Here is a 21,709-nt window from a genome sequence, read left to right on the forward strand (position 1 = left end):
CAAGCAAGTCATCACACCTCTACCAATCTAGGTCCAACCAGGAGACGGAACACGGTAAATTTAATCAGAATTGTTAAGCTATAATAGAGTGAAATAAATACAATTACCCCTCTGTACCACGGGTTCTGCACCCCGGATTCAACCAACCATAAATTGAATTGCAGTAGATTGAATCCTCGGATGCAGAATCCTCCATTGTGGAGCCCCGGGGTACTGAGGGCAGACTGTTCTACTCCATTTTATATAAGAGACTTCAGCAATCGCAGGGGACTGGGGGGGCAGGGGGAGACTTAGAACCAATTCCTTGCTCCTGCAGAGGGATGACTGCGTGTTGAGAACTCTTAACAGTACCCTAGGGCAGAGGGAGAGTACCCAAGGAAAGGCAAGCTTGGAAGAGGATCCCCCTCTGGCATTCATACCTCTGATGGAATAAAATGTAAAGGCAGGACAAAAAAAATTAAACACGGAATTCTGTTCGGGCCTTCTCCCTCCCTAATGTCCAGTGTGCATTTGCATTACGCATTAAGCAGACCTCCTCACGTCTTCACGATCTAAAACAGAGAGAGAGGATAAGTATTTTAGCTGCTCAAAACTTGAAAGAGATACTCGTTACATATCTTCTCGCCGTAGATCAGAGAGAGAGTGAAGGCGGAGCAGGTCTCGTTTAAATCTGACAGAGGTTCTAGAACTAGTTCATCCTATTCTCGGTCAGAACGATCCCATTATGACGACTCTCATTATGATGGTCGTTACCATAGGAGTTCCCCTTATCGAGAGAGGGCACGCTAGTCTCGGCCATACACAGATAACAGGTGAAGACAAAGTTCTGACTCGGATGGTTAGTATAAGAAGACATACTCAAGGCGCACCTCGTCTCTTCCTTGCTCTTACAGAGACCTAAGGACGCCATCCTCCTATTCTAAATCTGATGGAGACTGTAAAACTGAGTCCTCTTACTTAGAGATGGAAGAAAGACGAAAGGATTCTTCAAAATTAGGAGAATCCAAGGATTCTTCAAAATTAGGAGAATCCAAAAGGACTTCAGAAAATGAAGCAATGAAAAGATGTTACTCTCCCACTAATGAACAGGGATTCCGACGCGGGTCATCATATTCCAAGCACGGTAAGAGTGCTTCCCGTTATAAATCTGCCCCCTTCAAAACCTGCACCCAAGTCTGATATTTAAAAATTCCTTCTGTTGTACAGAATTGAATGAGGAAATCAAACAGTCTCATTCTTTTAGTTTACAGACTCCTCGTTCAAAAGGTAGTGAATTAAGAGTGATTAGTAAAGTTCCTGAAAGAGAGAAGATCGGGTCTCCATCTCCATCAAATCGATTAAATGATTCACCTACTTTTAAAAAGCTAGATGAATCACCTGTTTTTAAGTCTGAATTTATAGGACATGATAGCCATGATAGTATTAAGGAATTAGGCTCTTTGTGTAAAGTGAAGAATGATTAATTAAAAAGTTATTGTCCCACAGAATTTAATACAAACGGATCTCCTGGGGCAGAATCTGATTTGGCAACATTTTGCACTTCCAAACGCGACACTGTTTTGATGTCTTCTGATGATAGTGTGACTGGATCAGAGGTATCCCCTTTGGTCAAAACGTGCATGCTTTCATCAAATGGATTTCGAAACATTAATAGATGTAAAGAGAAAGACTTGATGATACTCGCATGCAGCATAGTAAGTCAGAAAGCCCATTTAGAGAAACAGAACCTCCAGTGTCGCCACACCAGGATCAACTCATATCTTTGCCAGTTATGACTATAGATTATTCCAAAACAATAGTTAAAGAACCAGTTGACGTGAGAGTTTCTTGCTGTAAAACCAAAGATTCAGATATATACTGTACTTCAAACGACAACCCCCCTTCTTTGTGTCATTCCAGAGCTGAAAATACTGAGCCTTTAGTAACAAATATTTCTTCAAATAGCTTCATGAATGTGCATTTGAAATCAAAAACAGTTATATGTGATAATGGAAGTCTGACAGAACAGCACTCAAAATTTGCATGTGGAGGATATAAGGAGAGTGTTGGTAGTACTAGTTCAGCTTCTATTAATCATTTTGATGATTTATATCCACCTACAGGGAGCTCATGCATTGCTTCATCTCTTCAGAGTTTTCCACCAGGGACAAACGTAGACAGTTCAACTCTCTTGCAATGTGGAGAGAATGCATCTCCAGTTTCGGATGCTGTGCTGAAGAGTAAGAGCTCAGAGTTTTTAAAGCATGCAGAGAAAGAAATAATAGGAGTAGCTAGTGGCCTCCCTGATTCAGGAAGAGGATTTGCTTCCTGGGAAAACAGGCGTAATAATGGACTATCTGGGAAATATGTGCAAAAGGTTCAAGAAGAAGGGAACTCCGTACTGCCTGATAGAAGAGGAAGCCCAGAAATCTCTTTAGATGAAGAAGGTGGAAGACGACATGCACATACTTCTGATGACTCAGAAGTTGTATTTTCTTCTTGTGCTTTGAATTTGATCATGGAGGACAGTGATGGTGTAACATATACCTTAAAATGTGACAGTAGTGGTCATGCCTCAGAGATTGTATCCACTGTCCATGAAGATTATTCTGGTTCTTCCAAAAGTTCAAGTGATTCGGAAGATACAGATTCTGATGATAGCAGCATTCCAAGAAACCATCTTCAGTCTGTGCTGGTTGTGCCAAAGAATTCTACTTTGCCCATGGAAGAAACAAGTCCTTGTTCTTCTCGGAGCAGTCAGAGTTACAGACGCTATTCTGACCACTGGGAAGATGAGCGATTGGAGCCAAGGAGGCATTCATATGAGGAAAAATTTGAGAGCATACCAAGTAAAGCCTGTCCTCAAACTGAGAAGTTCTTCTTTCATAAAGCAACAGAGAAGAATTCAGAAATCTCTTTTACACAGCCCATCCAAAAACAGATAGATAATCACTTGTCTGAAACTGCTCATCCTCAGAGTGATGGGGTTGATAGTACAAGCCATACAGACATAAAACCGGACCCTCTAGGTCACCCAAATTCTGAGGAAGCAGCGAAAGCCAAAATAACTTCTAGGCAGCAAGAAGAGCTGCCAGTTTCTTCTCCTGACGATTCTGAAGATGTCTCAAGTAAGTCTCGGCAACAGATCACTTTCCCTAACAGGCCAGATAGTAGACTGGGAAAAACACAGTCAAATTTTTCTTCTTGTGAGATCTCCCGAGTGGATGGTTTCCGTTCATCATCAGAAGAGCTCAGAAATCTAGGGTGGGACTTCTCTCAACAAGAAAAGCCTGCTACCACATGTCGGCAACCTGACAGCAGCTATGGAGCCTGTGGTGGACACACGTATCAGCAAAGCGCAGAACAGCATAGTGGGACACGTAATTACTGGCAAGCCAATGGCTACTGGGATCCAAGATCAGCAGGTAGACCGCCTGGAACTGGGGTTGTGTATGATCGAATTCAAGGGCAGGTACCAGATTCCTTAACAGATGACCGTGAAGAGGAGGAGAATTGGGACCAACGTGGAGGATCTCGCTTTTCAGGCCAGTCCAATAAATGTTTCCTGTCCCTTCAGAAGGACAAGGGGTCAGTGCAAGCACCTGAACTAAGCAGCAATTCCATTAAGGACTCTTTAGCTGCGAGTGAGGAGAAAGATCTTTCGAAAAACTTAGGAAAAAATGATAGGAAAGATAGAGGGCCTCTTAAAAAAAGGAGACAGGAATTGGAGAGTGATTCTGAGAGTGACGGTGAGCTTCGGGACAGAAAGAAAGTTCGAGTGGAGGTAGAACAGGGAGAGACAGCAGTGCCTCCAGGCTCAGCATTGGTTGGGCCTTCGTGTGTCATGGAGGACTTCAGGGACCCGGAGCGGTGGAAGGAGTGTGCCAAACGAGGGAAGATGCCTTCTTACTTTGATCTGATTGAAGAAAATGTTTATTTAACGGAAAGAAGGAAGAATAAATCCCATAGGGATTTTAAGCGAATGCAGTGTGAGTGTACACCTCTCTCTAAAGATGAAAGAGCTCGAGGTGAAATAGCGTGTGGGGAAGACTGTCTTAATCGTCTCCTCATGATCGAATGTTCGTCTCGTTGTCCAAATGGGGATTATTGCTCCAACAGACGGTTTCAAAGAAAACAGCATGCAGATGTGGAAGTCATACTCACAGAAAAGAAAGGCTGGGGCTTGAGAGCTGCCAAAGACCTTCCTTCCAACACCTTCGTCCTGGAATATTGTGGAGAGGTACTTGATCATAAAGAGTTTAAGACCCGGGTAAAGGAGTACGCACGAAACAGAAACATCCACTACTATTTCATGGCCCTGAAGAATGATGAGATAATAGATGCCACTCAGAAAGGAAATTGCTCCCGGTTCATGAATCACAGCTGTGAACCAAACTGTGAGACTCAAAAATGGACTGTGAACGGACAACTGAGAGTTGGGATTTTTACCAACAAACTGGTTCCTTCAGGCTCAGAGTTAACATTTGACTATCAGTTCCAAAGATATGGCAAGGAAGAACAGAGATGTTTCTGTGGGTCGGCTAATTGCCGGGGTTACCTGGGAAGAGAGAACAGAGTCAACCTCAGAGCAGCAGGAGGGAAAATGAAGAAAGAACGATCTCGGAAGAAGGATTCGGTGGATGGAGAGCTAGAAGCTCTGATGGAGAATGGTGAGTGTCTCTCTGATAAAAACCAGGTGCTCAGCTTATCCTGGCTAATGGTTAGAATTGAGACTTTGGAACAGAAACTTACCTGTCTCAAGCTCATACAGAACACACATTCACAGTCTTGCCTGAAGTCCTTTCTGGAACATCAAGGGCTGCCTTTGTTGTGGATCTGGATGGCAGAGCTACGTGATGGCCGGGAAAGTAACCAGAAGCTTCAGGAAGAGATTATAAAGACTTTGGAACATTTACCCATTCCTGCTAAAAGTATGTTGGAGGAAAGCAAAGTGCTTCCTATTGTTCAACGTTGGTCTCAAACCAAGACTGCTGTCCGTCAGCTGAGCGAAGGAGATGGGTATTCTAGCGAGAATACATCACGTGCCCACACACCACTCAACACACCTGATCCTTCCACCAAGCTGAGCATAGAAGCTGACACAGACACCCCCAAGAAGCTAATGTTTCGCAGACTTAAAATTACAAGTGAAAATGGCACGGACAGTGCGATCTCTGATGCTACCAGCGAGCTAGAAGGCAAGGATGGCAAAGAGGACCTTGACCAGTTAGAAAACGTCCCTATAGAAGAAGAGGAACAACAGCTACTCACACAACAGCTGCCTGAATCTGAAGTTGATCGTGACATCACTGTGGAGGCCATTAAGCTACCCACATCTGAACCAGAGGCTGACACTGAAATAGAGCCTAGAGAGAACAATGGCACAAAACTAGACGAACCTATTGCTGAGGAAACACCATCCCAAGATGAAGAGGAGGGTGTGTCTGATGTGGAGAGTGAGAGGAGCCAGGAACAGCCACGTAAACCAGTAGATATAAGTGATTTGGCCACCAAGCTCCTGGACAGTTGGAAAGACCTAAAGGAGGTATATGAAATTCCAAAGAAAAGGCAAACTGAAAAGGAAAGCACAATAACCGAACGAGGAAGGGATGCTGTTGGCTTCAGAGATCAAACAGTTGCCCCGAAGACTCCTAACAAGTCGAGAGAGAGAGACCCAGACAAACAAACTCAAAATAAAGAGAAAAGGAAACGAAGGGGCTCCCTCTCCCCACCACCTTCTGCCTGTGAGCGGGGAACAAAAAGGCCAGGTGGCAGATATGATACACCAACTTCTAAAAAGAAAGTACAAATTCAAGATCGCAATCAACTTTCTACAGAGGAGCGTCGAAAGTGGTTTGAGCAGGAGGTAGCTCAGCGGGAGGCTCAAAAAAAACAGCAGCAGATGCAGAACCTGGGAGTGACGTCTCCACTGCCCTATGACTCTCTTGGCTACCATGCCCCTCATCACCCCTTTGCTGGCTACACACCAGGTAACCCCATGCAGGCCTATGTGGATCCCAGCAATCTTAATGCTGGAAAGGTGCTCCTCCCCACACGCAGCACGGATCCTGTGTGTTCTCCTTCTCCTTATGATTATTCTCAGCCCTTGGTGGGACATTCTACAGAACCCCTTGCTGCCCCTCCACCTGTGCCAGTGGTGCCACATGTGGCAGCCCCTGTGGAAGTTTCCAGTTCACAGTATGTGGCCCAAAGCGATGGTGTGGTACACCAAGACTCCAGGGTCACCGTCCTGCCAGTGCCGGCCCCAGGCCCAGTCCAGGGACAGAAGTATGGTGTTTGGGATTCAAACCAACAGTCCGTGAGTGTACAGCAGCAGTACCCTCCCGCACAGTCTCAAGCAACCTTATGTCATCAAGGACAGGCTGCTCCCACTGTCTACGGTGTGACGTCACCCTATTCACAGACAACTCCACCAATCGTACAGAGTTATGCCCAGCCAAGTCTTCAGTACATCCAGGGACAACAGATTTTCACAGCTCACCCACAAGGAGTGGTGGTACAGCCAGCCACAGCCGTGACTACAATAGTTGCACCAGGGCAGCCTCAGCCCTTACAGCCACCTGAAAAGGTTGTGACAAATAACCTCTCGGACTTACCACCCCCATCTCCTCCCAAACCGAAAACCATTGTCTTACCTCCCAACTGGAAGACAGCCCGAGACCCAGAAGGGAAGATTTACTACTACCATGTGATCACAAGGCAGATTCAGTGGGATCCTCCTACTTGGGAAAGCCCAGGAGAGGATGCCAGCCTTGACCATGAAGCTGAGATGGACCTGGGAACCCCAACATACGATGAAAATCCCATGAAGACCTCAAAAAAGCCTAAGACAGCAGAAGCAGACGCCTCCAGTGAGCTGGCTGAGAAAAGCAAACAAGTATTCAGAAAAGAGATGTCCCAGTTCATCGTCCGGTGCCTGAACCCTTACTGGAAACCTGACTGCAAAGTGGGAAGAATTACCACAACTGAAGATTTCAAACACCTGGCTCGCAAGCTGACTCACGGCGTTATGAATAAGGAGCTGAAGTACTGTAAGGACCCCGAGGACCTGGAGTGCGATGAGGATGTGAGACACAAAACCAAGGAGTACATTAAGAAGTACATGCAGAAGTTTGGGGCTGTTTACAAACCCAAACGGGACACTGAATTAGAGTGACCTTCAGGGCCAGGGTGGGAGGACGGGCAAGCTGGTAGGAGAGACTCTGGGGAGAAGAAGTCCCGTGGGCCCTCTCTCCCCACCCCACTGTCAGGGCTGTGCTACTGACGACACATCACCCTGGGGAATTCAAACCTGCAGAATGAGCTCACAAAAATGAGGTCCATCTACAACAAGCGGTCCCTGGTTGTGAGCTGTTGGTAGAGGCCATCTGAGGCAAGGGTTTAGGCCCTTGAGACCTTGCCTTCCGAGACCCCGGCCAGGCCTGACCCCACTCGCAAGGCTGGGTCTCCTCCTTGGCGGTGCTGTCAGGGCACAGACTCCTGCGCATCCCCACCCACGACCCCTTACCCTGACGATCTGTATTATATTTTAATGTCTATGAGAATACATTGAAAATAGTTTGTCTTTCCTGGTTTTTGGCTTTTGTTTTGCTTTTAAGCCGCTGCGTGTTAGGATCACAGAAGACTTTGTAAGGATGGTTTAAGTTCTCCTGCAAGGTTTAATGTGTTATGTAAATATTCCAGAGCGGGCTGCCTTGTGGTTCCGGCCAGCCTTGTGCTATGTTGATAAGATTGATTTACTGCTTAAAATCACTTTACTTGGGCTTCCCTGGTGGCACAGTGGTTGAGAGTCCGCCTGCCGATGCGGGGGACACGGGTTCGTGCCCCGGTCCGGGAGGATCCCACATGCCGCGGAGCGGCTGGGCCCGTGAGCCGTGGCCGCTGAGCCTGCGCGTCCAGAGCCTGTGCTCCGCAGCGGGAGAGGCCACAGCAGTGAGAGGCCCGCGTACCGCCAAAAAAAAAAAAAAAATCACTTACTTTATCCAATTTTTACTGAACTTTTTATGTAAAAAATAGAATCAATTAAAGAAAAAAAAAGCATAAGTCTATGCCTTCAACTTCTAACAGGTGGAAGAGTTCTCAGTGCTTTCTGAGAATCTGCTTCCCAGGTTATAATACTCAGTTTGGCTCCAACAGAATTCCCTTTTTCTTAACTTGATAGTTAATTGAATTTTGGAGAAGGTGCGGTTGCAGACAACCACTGGCTGGTGAGAACGTTTGCTGGGTTGCCTGTGCGAGAACTGGTTTAGGGTCATCTGATAAACAGGAAACAGTCACCTAGGACACAGGCAAGCCAAGGCATGTAAGCAGGTTGCTGAGGAAGCTGGGATGTTTCTGCGGGTGCCAAGCCGGAGCGGACATCGCCCACCTTGGAAAGGTCTCAGGAACAGCCCTGCAGGGGGCAGCAAAATCAGGCCTGGTCATGCCTGGGAGTGTGCGTGGTGAGGGCTGTGGGTTGCTACAGCATGAAGCCAGAAGCACGCGGTGTGCCTCTTAAGACCGCAGCGAGGTGATCACCAAGGCTCCTGGGCTGGGGCTACAAGGTAGTCAAAGGACTGAGCACTCTGGGTGTGCAATTGGAGAATGAATTTGGAGCTGGGAAGCAATAAGTTCATAAGCAGCTCAGTCGACCCCTTTGACTTCTCAGCTTTCATATGCACCATTCACCATTTCAACGCCTGCCCAGCAAAGAAACTACATTTTAGCAAGAAACAGCTAACCCTCTTGATAAGTGAAGTTCTTGCCCTTCCCCCAGGTAAAACACAAAGCCCAACGGTCACTGAATCCATTGCTGCCTATATTAATTAGGCCTCAATTTCAGTCTTAGGTCCCACTAAAGACTACATTGTAAAGTTGACCTCCACCTGGTGTTATATAAAATTAAAATGGGAAGGAGAAGTTAGAATAAACACATACATATAACAGAAAATATGCAAAGCTACCAGTCCTGGTTTCTGTAGTTATTCACGAGGTCAGAGGTGACGTCTATAGCTTCCACCTTCACCCACTTATTCCCTGTTTTCCTTGCCCACAGCCAGAACCCACAGCTCCATCCAGATTCTTTACTGGTAGAATGATTCAATCCTTCCCTTCTGAATGGTCTGAATCCTCAATTGTCCTGCCTTTTTCCAGTTCCTGTAGCTTTCCATTGATCTTTACTGTTGGCATGGAAGTATTGAAGGGAACCTCAGAAAATCTCCTGGGTTCCAGAAAAAATCTCCTGGGTTCCAGAAAAAATCCTCCTTGCTTCCATTATAAAGGCAACCAATTTCCTGCGGTAACTGAGATCATAACACCAGTAGATTAACCTTTTTCACCTGTTGGTTCAGTGGTATAAGGAGTGTGAGGTGGCCAGGGGGCAGTCTGTGGTAGGCAGAATTCTAAGATGGATCCCACAATTCCTGCCCCCTGGGGTAAACACCAGTGTAATTTCCTTTGAGCACTGTAGAGACCTGTAAATACCATTGGATATCACCTTCATGACTATACAACAATATGGCGAAAGGAATTTTGCAGATGAAATTAGGGTCCCTAATCAGCTGACTATAATTCAAAGGGAGATTATCCCGGTGGGTCCAACCTATCTAATCAGGCAAGTCTTTTAAAAGCAAAAATGAGTTGCTGTCCTGACCTGTAGTTGGCAACAGTCCTTCGGTGGTCAACAGTTGAACTCGAACGGTGTTGACTAGTTACCTCCGGGTTAACATGGCGTCGGCACTGGGATAACTGCTCCTGGGATGTGTCCACGTGTTAAGAGTGAGTTTCCCACCTCAACTGTTGTTTAAGTAGTCTCTTTGTAGCCCGGTAGCAGTGGGGTTGTAAGGCAGGTGGAAATGCCCCTGTATGTCCTTTGTATCGGTCCATTCCTGAACTTCATGGCCAATAAAGTAGATTCCTTGGTCATTATCGATGTCCACGGGGATCCTATATGTTGCATACAAATGAATAGTGGTTTTTTGCATGCTCAAAGAATCGGGTAGTTTTTTGTAATGTCTTCCACCTGTTGTAATGTATCGTAGACTGCATATAGCTGTTGTTCCATCACACTCTATCATTGCTCTGCCCCCTTCCATAGTTGGGACCAGAAGCCCAAGGGCACTCATTATTCCGCTGTTGCCACAGACCTCAGCCAAACACTCCCGGGTAATTGGCCATGTTAATTCACAAGTCTGTCTCTGAATTCATATCCCTAAAGCCTGTGTCTCTAATTGTTTAGGGGTGGTAGGTCAGGGGTATGCTTGTATTTTGTAGATAATCCAGGTCCTTGAGTTTTGTCTCTATTCACCAGCCAACTCCGTGCAGTCAGATGAATGAGGAGCACTGGGCTACTTTTAAACTGGGAAAAGACTGAGGTTGACAGGATATCAGCAACATAATGGAAGAAAAAGACATCTCTCATGGAACACAGCTACCACAAGGCCCCACATGCTAGTAGACGGCCTCCTCCCGATCACCTCCACAACTTTCTGTTTCCCGTCCTTACGTCCTGACATCTCAGCTCCCAGGAGTTTTCTCACCCAGAGACAGCAACAGAGACATCAGGGATTTGTTGGACAAGAGAAACCTACACATGAAGCAAGGTCCTGGAGCAACACCTCACTGTGCGTGGCAGATGGCAGGCAGGACATGGCAACAGTCTTCACCACTCCGGGGAGAAGGTGAATTATAGGGTGAATTGATGCCAGATTAGCTCATCAATTACCAGGAAAACCAGCAGCTGGGGCAGGGGGCAAGTAGGTAGGCAGTTATAATTAAGCCCTATAATTAAGAGGATTAGAGAGTCATGTGAGTAAAGCAGGGACTGGTTGATCAGGGGAGGTACAGAGAGCAAGAGAATAGCCATCTTGAGAGCCTGACCATACATCATAGCAAGCATCTTTTCTGACCACGGTGCTTTGAGACTAGAAATCAACTACAAGGAAAAAACTACCCAAAACACAAACACGTGGAAGCTAAACAATATGCTACTAAACAACCAATCGGCCATCGAAGACATCAAAGAGGAAATAAGAAAATACCTGGAGACAAATGAAAATGAAAACACAATCCAAAATCTATGGAATGCAGCAAAAGCTGTTCTAAGAGAGAATTTTATAGTGATACAAGTCTACTTCAGAAAGCAATCTAACCTTACATCTAAAGGAACAACAAACAATACCCAAAGTTAGTTAAGGAAAGATATCAAGATCAGAGCAAAAATAAATGAAATAGTGACTAAAAAAATAAAAATAGAAAAGATCGATGAAATTAAGACCTGGTTCTTTGAAAAGGTAAACAAAATCGATAAACCTTTAGCCAGACTCATCAAGAAAAAAAGAGAAGGTCCCCCAAAATAAAATCATAAATAAAAAGGGGCAGTTACAACAAACACTACAGAAGTACAAAGGAGCATAAGAGATTACAAAGAACAACTATATGTCGATAAAGTGGACAAACTAGAAGGAGAGGACAAATTCCAATAAAGATACAATCTCCTGACTGAATCAGGAAGAAGTAGAAAATATGAACAGATGAATGACCAGGAATGAAATTGAGTCTGTAGTAAAAAATCTCCCAACAAACAAAAAATCCCAGACCAGATGGCTTCACAGGTGAATTCTACCAAACATTTAAAGAAACATTTAAAGAAAAGTTAACATCTACCCTTCTCAAGCTAGTGCAAAAAACTGCAGAGGAAGGAACTCTTCCGAACTTATTCTACGAGGCCAGCATACCACCCTGATACCAAAACTAGATAAAGAGAACACAAGAAAACAAAATTACAGGCCAATATCACTGATGAACACAGATGCAAAAATCCTCAACAAAATATTAGCAAACTGCATTCAACAACACATTAAGAGGATCATACACCATGAGCAAGTGGGATTTATTCCAGGGATGAAAGATTCAATATCTACCAACCCATCAGTGTGACACACCACATTAACAAACTGAAGAATAGAAATCATATGATCAGCTCAACAGATGAAGAAAAATCTTTTGACAAAATTCAACATCTATTCACGAAAAAAAAAAAAAAGGCCACCTACTGAATGAAAGAAGATATTTACAAAGACAAATATTGTTTGGTTTCACTTATATGTGGAATCTAAAAAACAAAACAAATGAACAAGCACAAAAAAACAGAAACAGAGTCATAGATTCAGAGAACAAACAGCTGGTTGCCAACCAGACTTATCATGGCGATTATTTTGAAATGTATAGAAATATCGAATCACTATATTGTACAAAAGGAACTAACAGAGCGTTGTAGGTCAATGAGGTTTCAAAAAGAAACAGACAAACTTATGGAAAAAGAGATCAGACTTGGGGTTACTAGAGGTGAGGACTGAGGGGAGGGGGAAGTGGATGAAAATAGTCAAAAGCTACAAACTTCCAGTTATAGAAATAAGTACTAGGGATGTAATGTACATGACAAATGTAATTGACACTGCTGTATGTTATCTGTGAAGGCTGTTAAGAAAGTAAGTTCTCATCAGAAGGAGAAAAAAAATTTTTTCTCTTTCTTTTATTTCATATCTATGTGAGATGATGGAGGTTCACTAAACTTATTGTGATAATCATTTCAAGACGTACTTACGCCAAATCATTATGCCATGCACCTTAAACTTATACAGTGCTGTACGTCAGTTATATCTCAAGGAAACAGGAAGGGAAAAAAAGCTTCATGATATCCCATGCTGGCTAGGGTAGGGAGAACAGAAATTCTCCAACACTATTGGCAGGAGTGAAAATTGTCATAATAATTGAGGGTAAGCCAGTAATATACCAAAATTTGAAACTTGCTTCCTCTTGGACCCAGGGATAATTTGCCCTACAGGCAGTCTTGCAGAAATGCCCCAGGACATACTGTGTGTGCAAGGAAATTTCACTGCAGCATTGTTTGAAACAGCAGGAATAGGAAGCAATGTTAACAGTCAGTCAGTCACTAGGGTCTAGCTAAATAAATGATGATCTATTACTACAATGGAATGCTGTGCAGCTGTTTACGAGGATGAGGTAAACATACGTTTGTCTACATGAGAAGACATTCTTGGGACTTCCCTGGTGATTCAGTGGTTAAGACTCTGTGCTTCCACTGCAGGGGGGAACGGGTTCGATCCCTGGTCGGGGAACTAAGATCCTGCATGCTGCACTAGCGGCCAAAAAATAAATAAATAAAACAAAATCAATCCCACCGAAACAACAACAACAACAACAAAAGATGTTCTTAATGTTAAATGAAAGATAAAAACATATTTCAGAACAATAAAAAAGCAGAAGAGTTCTCTTGCTAGTCTGGAAGCAAAATAGCCATGTTGAGATAGGAGGGGCCGCGTGGCAAGGCCCTGAGAACGACCTCCAGGTGCTGAGAGCCATCCCCAGCTGACAGCAAGAGAACAGGGACGTTAATCATGCATCTGCAAGGCACCGAGTTCTGCTAACGACCACATGACCTGTGCAGAGGACCCTGAGCCCCACATGAGATTGAAGCCTCTGCCAACACTTTGATTTCAGCACGGTGACACCCTGAGCAGAGGACTCAGCTAAGCTGTGCCTAGATCCTTGACCCACAGAAACCAGGGGATAAAGACATTTCTGTTATTTTAAACACATAGTCTCATCTTCCAATTCAGTGGGAACATTGTTGTATCCCCTGGCAGAAGCATTCCCTTATTGGATACTTAGATATCCAAACCAGCAGAGCTCAAAGTTGTCAGGACAGGAAGCAAATATCTGCAAATGGGTTATAAGATGTAATAGTGAGAGAAGCCACTTCCACTTCTGCCACTTGTATTCTGGCTATAGGAGCGAGAACACCATGTAATGCTTTCTGATCCAAAGCATATACTGCACCTGTAAGACAGAACCCCATTCTTTCAGGATGTTGTCTACCAACTGGTACCATCAATGAGTCCTCAGTAAGCCATTTCCCCTCTCATTTAGGCCAGTCACTTCCAGGTGATGGGGGATGTGGAAAGACGAGTTAATTCCATGGGACAAGCCCTATCGCTGCACTTCTTCGCTGTGACATGAAGTTTCTTGATCAGAAACAATGCTGTTTAGAGACTTACCTGGTGGTCCAGCAGTTAAGACTCTGTGATTCCAATGCAAGGGGGCCTGGGTTCAATCCCTGGTCAGGGAACTAGATCCTGCATGTCGCAACTAAAGATCCCGCAGGCGGCAATGAAGATCCCACATGCTGCAACTAAGAACCAGCACAGTCAAATTAAAAACAAAAAATTATATATATATATTTATGTATAAAAGAAAAATCCTGTTTAGAATGTAAGGTGGTGGATAAGGCATTCTTGTGAGTCCATGAATGGTAGTGCTAGCAGAAGCATTAAGGGCAGGGAAGACAAATCTGTACCCAGAATATATGTCTATTTCCATGAGAACATATCTCTGTCCCTCCATGATAGAAGTCCAGGGTAATCAGCCTGCCACTAGGTGACTGGCTTGTCCCCCTGGGAATGATGCCATATTAGAGACTCCAGGCTGGACCCTCTGTTGGCCCATTAGGCACTCAGCAGAAGCACCAGCCGGGCCAGCCTTAGTAAGGGAAATTACATGTTGTCGAATCCATACATAACCTCCATCCTTGCCACCTCAGCCTCTTTGTTCAGGGGTCTATTGAACTAGCACTGGAGTGCCGGGGAAAGAAGCTGACTCACATCCATAGCGAGTTACTTTGTCCACCTCATCATTAAGAACCTCCTGAGCAGTTGATGTCCTTTGGTGGGCATTCACATGGGACACAAATACCTTCACAGTCTGTGCCAATTCAAAGAGGTCTTAACTAATGTTCTGGTCTCCACTCAATATGTCCTTCATCCCAGGCCCCATGTGTCACAATTTTTCCCCATCTTGGTTAACTTCTACCTCTCTTCAACATGATTTCATCTAGATCCCCTCGCACCCACTTTTCCTTTCCAGGTTACTCTGAAGCAAATTCCAGACGTCATATCACTTTATCTTGAATATTTCCGTATCTCTAAAATATAAGTGCTATTTTAAAATAACCACAATACTACTTCACACCACAACCCCAAATCATTTTATATCAAATATCTATCAATGTTTAAATGTCCCGAACTACCTCAAGCATCCAATTAAAGTCCAAACACCGAAAAGAGTTAATATCTATGTCTATTATCTATTGTCTAATATCTATTAACTCTTTTAATCCATGTTTTCCTTTTTCTCTTTTGCTGCAGTATATGTGTTGAAGAAACCCAGTTGTCTTTCAAGTTTCCCATAGTCCTGACTTGCTGATTATAATCCTGACATGTCAATTAACAAATTCTCCTATCCCCTGTATTGCCTAAAATTTTTTTTTTTTGCGGTACACGGGCCTCTCACTGTTGTGGCCTCTCCCGTTGCGGAGCACAGGCTCTGGACGCGCAGGCTCAGTGGCCATGGCTCACGGGCCCAGCCACTCCGTGGCATGTGGGATCCTCCTAGACCCGGGCACGAACCTGTGTCCCCTGCATCGGCAGGCAGACTCTCAACCACTGCGCCACCAGGGAAGCCCTTGCCTAAAATTTAACGGTTGTATCTGGAGGCTAAATCAGATCCAGGTTTTTTCTTTTTTTTTTTTTTACATCTTTATTAGAGTACAGTTGCTTTACAATGGTGTGTTAGTTTCTGCTTTATAACAAAGTGAATCAGTTATACGTATACATATATCCCCATATCCCCTCCCTCTTGAGCCTCCCTCCCACCCTCCCTATCCCACCCCTCCAGACGGTGACAAAGCACCGAGCTGATCTCCCTGTGCTATGCGGCTGCTTCCCACTAGCTATCTACCTTACGTTTGTTAGTGTATATATGTCCATGCCTCTCTCTTGCTTTGTCACAGCTTACCCTTCCCCCTCCCCATATCCTCAAGTCCATTCTCTAGTAGGTCTGTGTCTTTATTCCTGTCTTACCCCTAGGTTCTTCATGACATTTTTTTTCTTAAATTCCATATATATGTGTTAGCATACGGTATTTGTCTTTCTCTTTCTGACTTACTTCACTCTGTATGACAGACTCTAGGTCTATCCACCTCATTACAAATAGCTCAATTTCGTTTCTTTTTATGGCTGAGTAATATTCCATTGTATATATGTGCCACATCTTCTTTATCCATTCATCCAATGATGGACACTTAGGTTGTTTCCATCTTCTGGCTATTGTAAATAGTGCTGCAATGAACATTTTGGTACATGACTCTTTTTGAATTATGGTTTTCTCAGGGTATATGCCCAGTAGTGGGATTGCCGGGTCGTATGATAGTTCTATTTTTAGTCTCTTCTAATAGTCTATTTCAAAGTCTATTTTGTCTGATATGAGAATTGCTACTCCAGCTTTCTTTTGATTTCCATTTGCATGGAATATATTTTTCCATCCCCTTACTTTCAGTCTGTATGTGTCTCTAGGTCTGAAGTGGGTCTCTTGTAGACAGCATATATATGGGTCTTGTTTTTGTATCCATTCAGCCAATCTGTGTCTTTTGGTGGCAGCATTTAGTCCATTTACATTTAAGGTAATTATCGATATGTATGATCCTATTCCCATTTTCTTAACTGTTTTGTGTTCGTTATTGTAGGTCTTTTCCTTCTCTTGTGTTTCTTGCCTAGAGAAGTTCCTTTAGCAGTTGTTGTAAAGCTGGTTTGGTGGTGCTGAACTCTGTCAACTTTTGCTTGTCTGTAAACGTTTCAATTTCTCCATCAAATCTGAATGAGATCCTTGCTGGGTAGAGTAGTCTTGGTTGCAGGTTTTTCTCCTTCATCACTTTAAATGTGTCCTGCCAGTCCCTTCTGGCTTGCAGAGTTTCTGCTGAAAGATCAGCTGTTAACCTTATGGGGATTCCCGTGTGTGTTATTTGTTGTTTTTCCCTTGCTGCTTTTAATATATTTTCTTTGTATTTAATTTTTGACAGTTTGATTAATATGTGTCTTGGCATATTTCTCCTTGGATTTATCCTGTATGAGACTCTCTGTGCTTCTTAGACTTGATTAACTATTTCCTTTCCCATATTAGGGAAGTTTTCAACTATCATCTCTTCAAATATTTTCTCAGTCCCTTTCTTTTTCTCTTCTTCTTCTGGGACCCCTATAATTCGAATATTGGTGCATTTAATGTTGTCCCAGAGGTCTCTGAGACTGTCCTCAGTTGTTTTCATTCTTCTTTCTTTATTCTGCTCTGCAGTAGTTATTTCCACTATTTTATCTTCCAGGTCACTTATCTGTTCTTCTGCCTCCATTATTCTGCTATTGATCCCATCTAGAGTATTTTTAATTTCATTTATTGTGTTGTTCATCATTGCTTGTTTCATCTTTAGTTCTTCTAGGTCCTTGTTAAATGTTTCTTGCATTTTGTCTCTTCTATTTCCAAGATTTTGGATCATCTTTACTATCATTATTCTGAATTCTTTTTCAGGTAGAATGACTATTTCCTCTTCATTTGTTAGGCCTGGTGGGTTTCTATCTTGCTCCTTCATCTGCTGTGTGTTTTTTTGTGTTCTCATTTTTCTTATCTTACTGTGTTTGGGGTCTCCTTTTTGCAGGCTGCCGGTTCGTAGTTCCCATTGTTTTTGGTGTCTGTCCCCAGTGGCTAAGTTGGTTCAGTGGGTTGTGTGGGCTTCCTGGTAGAGGGGACTAGTGCCTGTGTTCTGGTGGATGAGGCTGGATCTTGTCTTTCTTTTGGGCAGGTCCACGTCTGGTGGTGTGTTTTGGAGTGTCTGTGGACTTATTATGATTTTAGGCAGCTTGTCTGCTAATGGGTGGGTTGTGTTCCTGTCTTGCTAGTTGTTTGGCATAGGTTGTCCAGCACTGTAGCTTGCTGGTCGTTGAGTGAAGCTGGGTGCTGGTGTTGAGATGGAGATCTCTGGGAGATTTTTGCCATTTGATATTATGTGGAGCTGGGAGGTCTCTTGTGGACCGGTGTCCTGAAGTTGACTCTCCCAACTTAGAGGCACATCACTGACTCCTGGCTGCAGCACCAAGAGCCTTTCATTAACACGGCTCAGAATAAAAGGGAGAAAAAGTAGAAAGAAAGAATTAGTAGACGTAGAAAGAAAGACAGATAGAAAGAAAGAAGGAAGGAAAGAAAGAAAGGAGGGAGGAAGGAAGGAGGGAAGGAAGGAAAAAAAGAAAGAAAGAAGATAAAGTAAAATAAAGTAAAGTAAGATAAAATAAAGTTATTAAAATAAAAAATAATTATTAAGAAAAACAAATTAAAGGAAAAAAAATGGACGGATAGAACCCTAGGACAAATGGTGGAAGCAGAGCTATACAGACAAAATCTCATAGAGAAGCATACAGATACACACCCACAAAAAGAGGAAAAGGGGAAACAATCATAAATCTTGCTCTCAAAGTCCACCTCCTCAATTTGGGATGACTCGTTGTCTATTCAGGTATTCCACAGATGCAGGTACATCAAGTTGATTGTGGAGCTTTAATCCGCTGCTTCTGAGGCTGCTGGGAGAGATTTCCCTTTCACTTCTTTCTTTGCACAGCTCCGGGGGTTCAGCTTTGGATTTGACCCCACCTCTGCATGTAGGTCGCTGGAGGGCATGTGTTCTTCGCTCAGACAGGACGGGGTTAAAGGAGCCGCTGATTCGGGGGCTCTGGCTCACTCAGGCCATGGGGAGGGAGGGGCACAGAGTGCGGGGCGAGCCTGCAGCGGCAGAGGCCGGCATGACGTTGCACCACCCTGAGGTGTGCCATGCGTTCTCCCGGGGGAGTTGTCCCTGGATCCCGGGACCCTGGCCGTGGCGGGCTGCACAGGCTCCCCGGTAAGGGGGTGTGGTTAGTGACCTGTGCTCGCACACAGGCCTCTTGGTGGCGGCAGCAGCAGCCTTAGCGTCTCATGCCCGTCACTGGGGTCCACGCTGTTAGCCGCGGCTCGCGCCCGTCCCTGGAGCTCCTTTAAGCAGCGCTCTGAATCCCCTCTCCTCGCGCACCAGGAAACAAAGAGGGAAGAAAAAGTCTCTTGCCTATTCGGCAGCTCCACACTTTTCCTCGGACTCCCTCCCGGCTAGCCGTGGTGCACTAACCCCTTCAGGCTGTGTTCACGCCGCCAACCCCAGTCCTCTCCCTGCGCTCCAACAGAAGCCCGAGCCTCAGCTCCCAGCCCCGCCCGCCCCAGCAGGTGAGCAGACAAGCCTCTCGGGCTGGTGAGTGCCAGTCGGCACCGATCGTCTGTGCAGGAATCTCTTCGCTTTGCCCTACGCACCCCTGTGGCTGCGCTCTCCTCCGCGGCTCTGGAGCTTCCCCCTCCACCACCCGCAGTCTCTGCCCGCGAAGGGGCATCCTAGTGTGTGGAAACCTTTCCTCCTTCACAGCTCCCTCCCACTCCCTCCCACTCCCTCCCGTCCCTATCCTTTTGTCTCTGTTTATTCCTTTTCCTTTTGCCCTACCCAGGTACGTGGGGAGTTTCTTGCCTTTTGGGAGGTCTGAGGTCTTTTGCCAGTGTTCAGTAGGTGTTCTGTAGGAGATGTTCCACGTGTAGATGTAGTTCTGGTGTATCTGTGGGGAGGAAGGTGATCTCCGCGTCTTACTCTTCCGCAATCCTACCCCTAAATCTCCCAGATCCAGGTTTGATTCTTTCTTGCAAAACAACTTCTTGGGGAGTGTTATGTGCTTTCCTTAGGGGGCACATAGTCTTCTTCTCATGCTGGAATGTTATCGGTCATTGATGATCATTGCTAGAGCCCTAAAATCATGCAGGGTTGAAAAGAGGGATATCCTATCACTTTCTTCATTTGTTATCTATACCAATATATGTTGCTATAAAATATACACACACACATTCTATAGAGAAATTTTCCTTCATCAACAAGTTGGTTACCCAGAAATACAGTTCATGTAGAGAAAGCAGAACAAATGCTTTGATTTTTTCCCCAAATTTCAAAGTAACAAGTTGATTTCTTGGCATCCTCTAAGCTGACCAATGAATTTTATTTTAATATCATTATGAACTCATGCATTTAAACATATCTGATGTGTTTCAAACCATTCCAGTTGTTATCTTCATTGATGCTTAAATCGTATCAACTCTCCAGTGAGAACCAATCCACATTGACTCTCGGATCCTGTTGAGTTGTCTTTCATAGTTGCCAAGATGTTCCAGGCTCATCTTGTACATTTCCTGCCCCAGAGCTGAAATCACCCATTTCTTCAAGGAGCCTTAGTTCCTTTTAGTAGGAAATGGTATATAGAGATCACAATCCAGGCATTACTAGTTTGGTCATTATTTCTAGGTCTTTTCAGTAAACAAAGCTAGGAGATTCTGTTGTTAATTGTTTTATAGCTTTATTTAAGATAAAGTAACTTATGAGCTCATACTGACACTTCCAAGTCAAGCCCAGGATTTACTTAACTTTATCAGTCTTACACCTGTAGTTCCTACACGATGACCCCAAACCTGTGGGACACAGCAAAAGCAGTTCTAAGAGGGAAGTTTATAGCAATTCAGTCTCACCTCAAGAAACAAGAAAAATCTCAATCTAACCTTATGCCCAAAGCAACTAGAAAAAGACGAACAAAGAAAACCCAGTTAGTAGAAGGAAACAGACCATAAAGATCAGAGCAGAAACAAATGAAATAGGAATGTAGCAAACCATAGCAAAGATCAATAAAACTAAAAGTTGGTGCTTTGAGAAGATAAAAAAAATTGATAAACCTTTAGCCAGACTCAGCAAGAAAAAAAGGAGAGGACTCAAACCAATAAAATTAGAAATGAAAAAGAAGTTACAACAGACACCACAGAAATACAAAGGATCATAAGAAACTATTACAAGCAACTCTATGCCAATAAAATGGGCAACCTGGAAGAAATGGACAAATTCTTGGAAAGGTACAACTTTCCAAGACTGAACTAGGAAGAATTAGAAAACACAAACAGATCAATCACAAGTGATGAAATTGAAACTGTGATTAAAAATTTTCCAACAAACAAAAGTCCGGGACCAGATGGCAACACATGAAAAGATGCTCAACATCAGTAATCATTAGAGAAATGCAAATCAAAACTACAATGAGATATCATCTCACACCGGTCAGAATGGCCATCATCAAAAAATCTAGAAATAATAAATGCTGGAGAGGGTGTGAAGAAAAGGGACCCCTCTTGCACTGTTGATGGGAATGTGAATTGATACAGCCACTGTGAAGAAAAGTCTGGAGGTTCCTTAAAAAACGAAAAATAGAACTACCCTATGACCCAGCAATTCTACTACTGGGCATATACCCTGAGAAAACCACAATGCAAAAAGGCACATGTAACCCAATGTTCATTGTAGCACTATTTGTAAATAGCCAGGACATGGAAGCAACCTAAATGTCCATGGACAGATGAATGGATAAAGGTGTGGTACATATATACTATGGAATATTACTCAGCCATAAAAAGGAACAAAATTGGGTCATTTGTAGAGGTGTGGATGGACCTAGAGTCTGTCATACGGAGTGAAGTAAGTCAGAGAAAAACAGATACCGTATACTAACGCGTGCATGTGGAATCATAGATGAACCTATTTCCAGGGCAGGAATAGAGACACAGATGTAGAGAATGGACGTGTGGACATGTTGGCAGGGGGAAGGGGAGGATGGAATGAATTGGGAAATTAGGTTTGACATAAATACACTACCATGTGTAAAATAGCTAGCTCACGAGACCCTGCTGTATAGCTCACAGAGCTCAGCTCCTTGCTCTGTGTTGACGTAGATGG

At 44.0% G+C, this 21,709-nt stretch overlaps 1 pseudogene; it reads left to right on the forward strand.

The window, feature by feature from the left end:
• Positions 1 to 550: 550 nt before the first annotated feature.
• LOC136133961 (histone-lysine N-methyltransferase SETD2 pseudogene) lies at positions 551 to 7,156 on the forward strand (annotated as a pseudogene).
• The last annotated feature ends 14,553 nt before the right edge of the window (positions 7,157 to 21,709 follow it).

Source organism: Phocoena phocoena, chromosome 14, assembly GCF_963924675.1.
Source record: "Phocoena phocoena chromosome 14, mPhoPho1.1, whole genome shotgun sequence".
In the NCBI taxonomy this organism is placed as follows: Eukaryota; Metazoa; Chordata; class Mammalia; order Artiodactyla; family Phocoenidae; genus Phocoena; species Phocoena phocoena.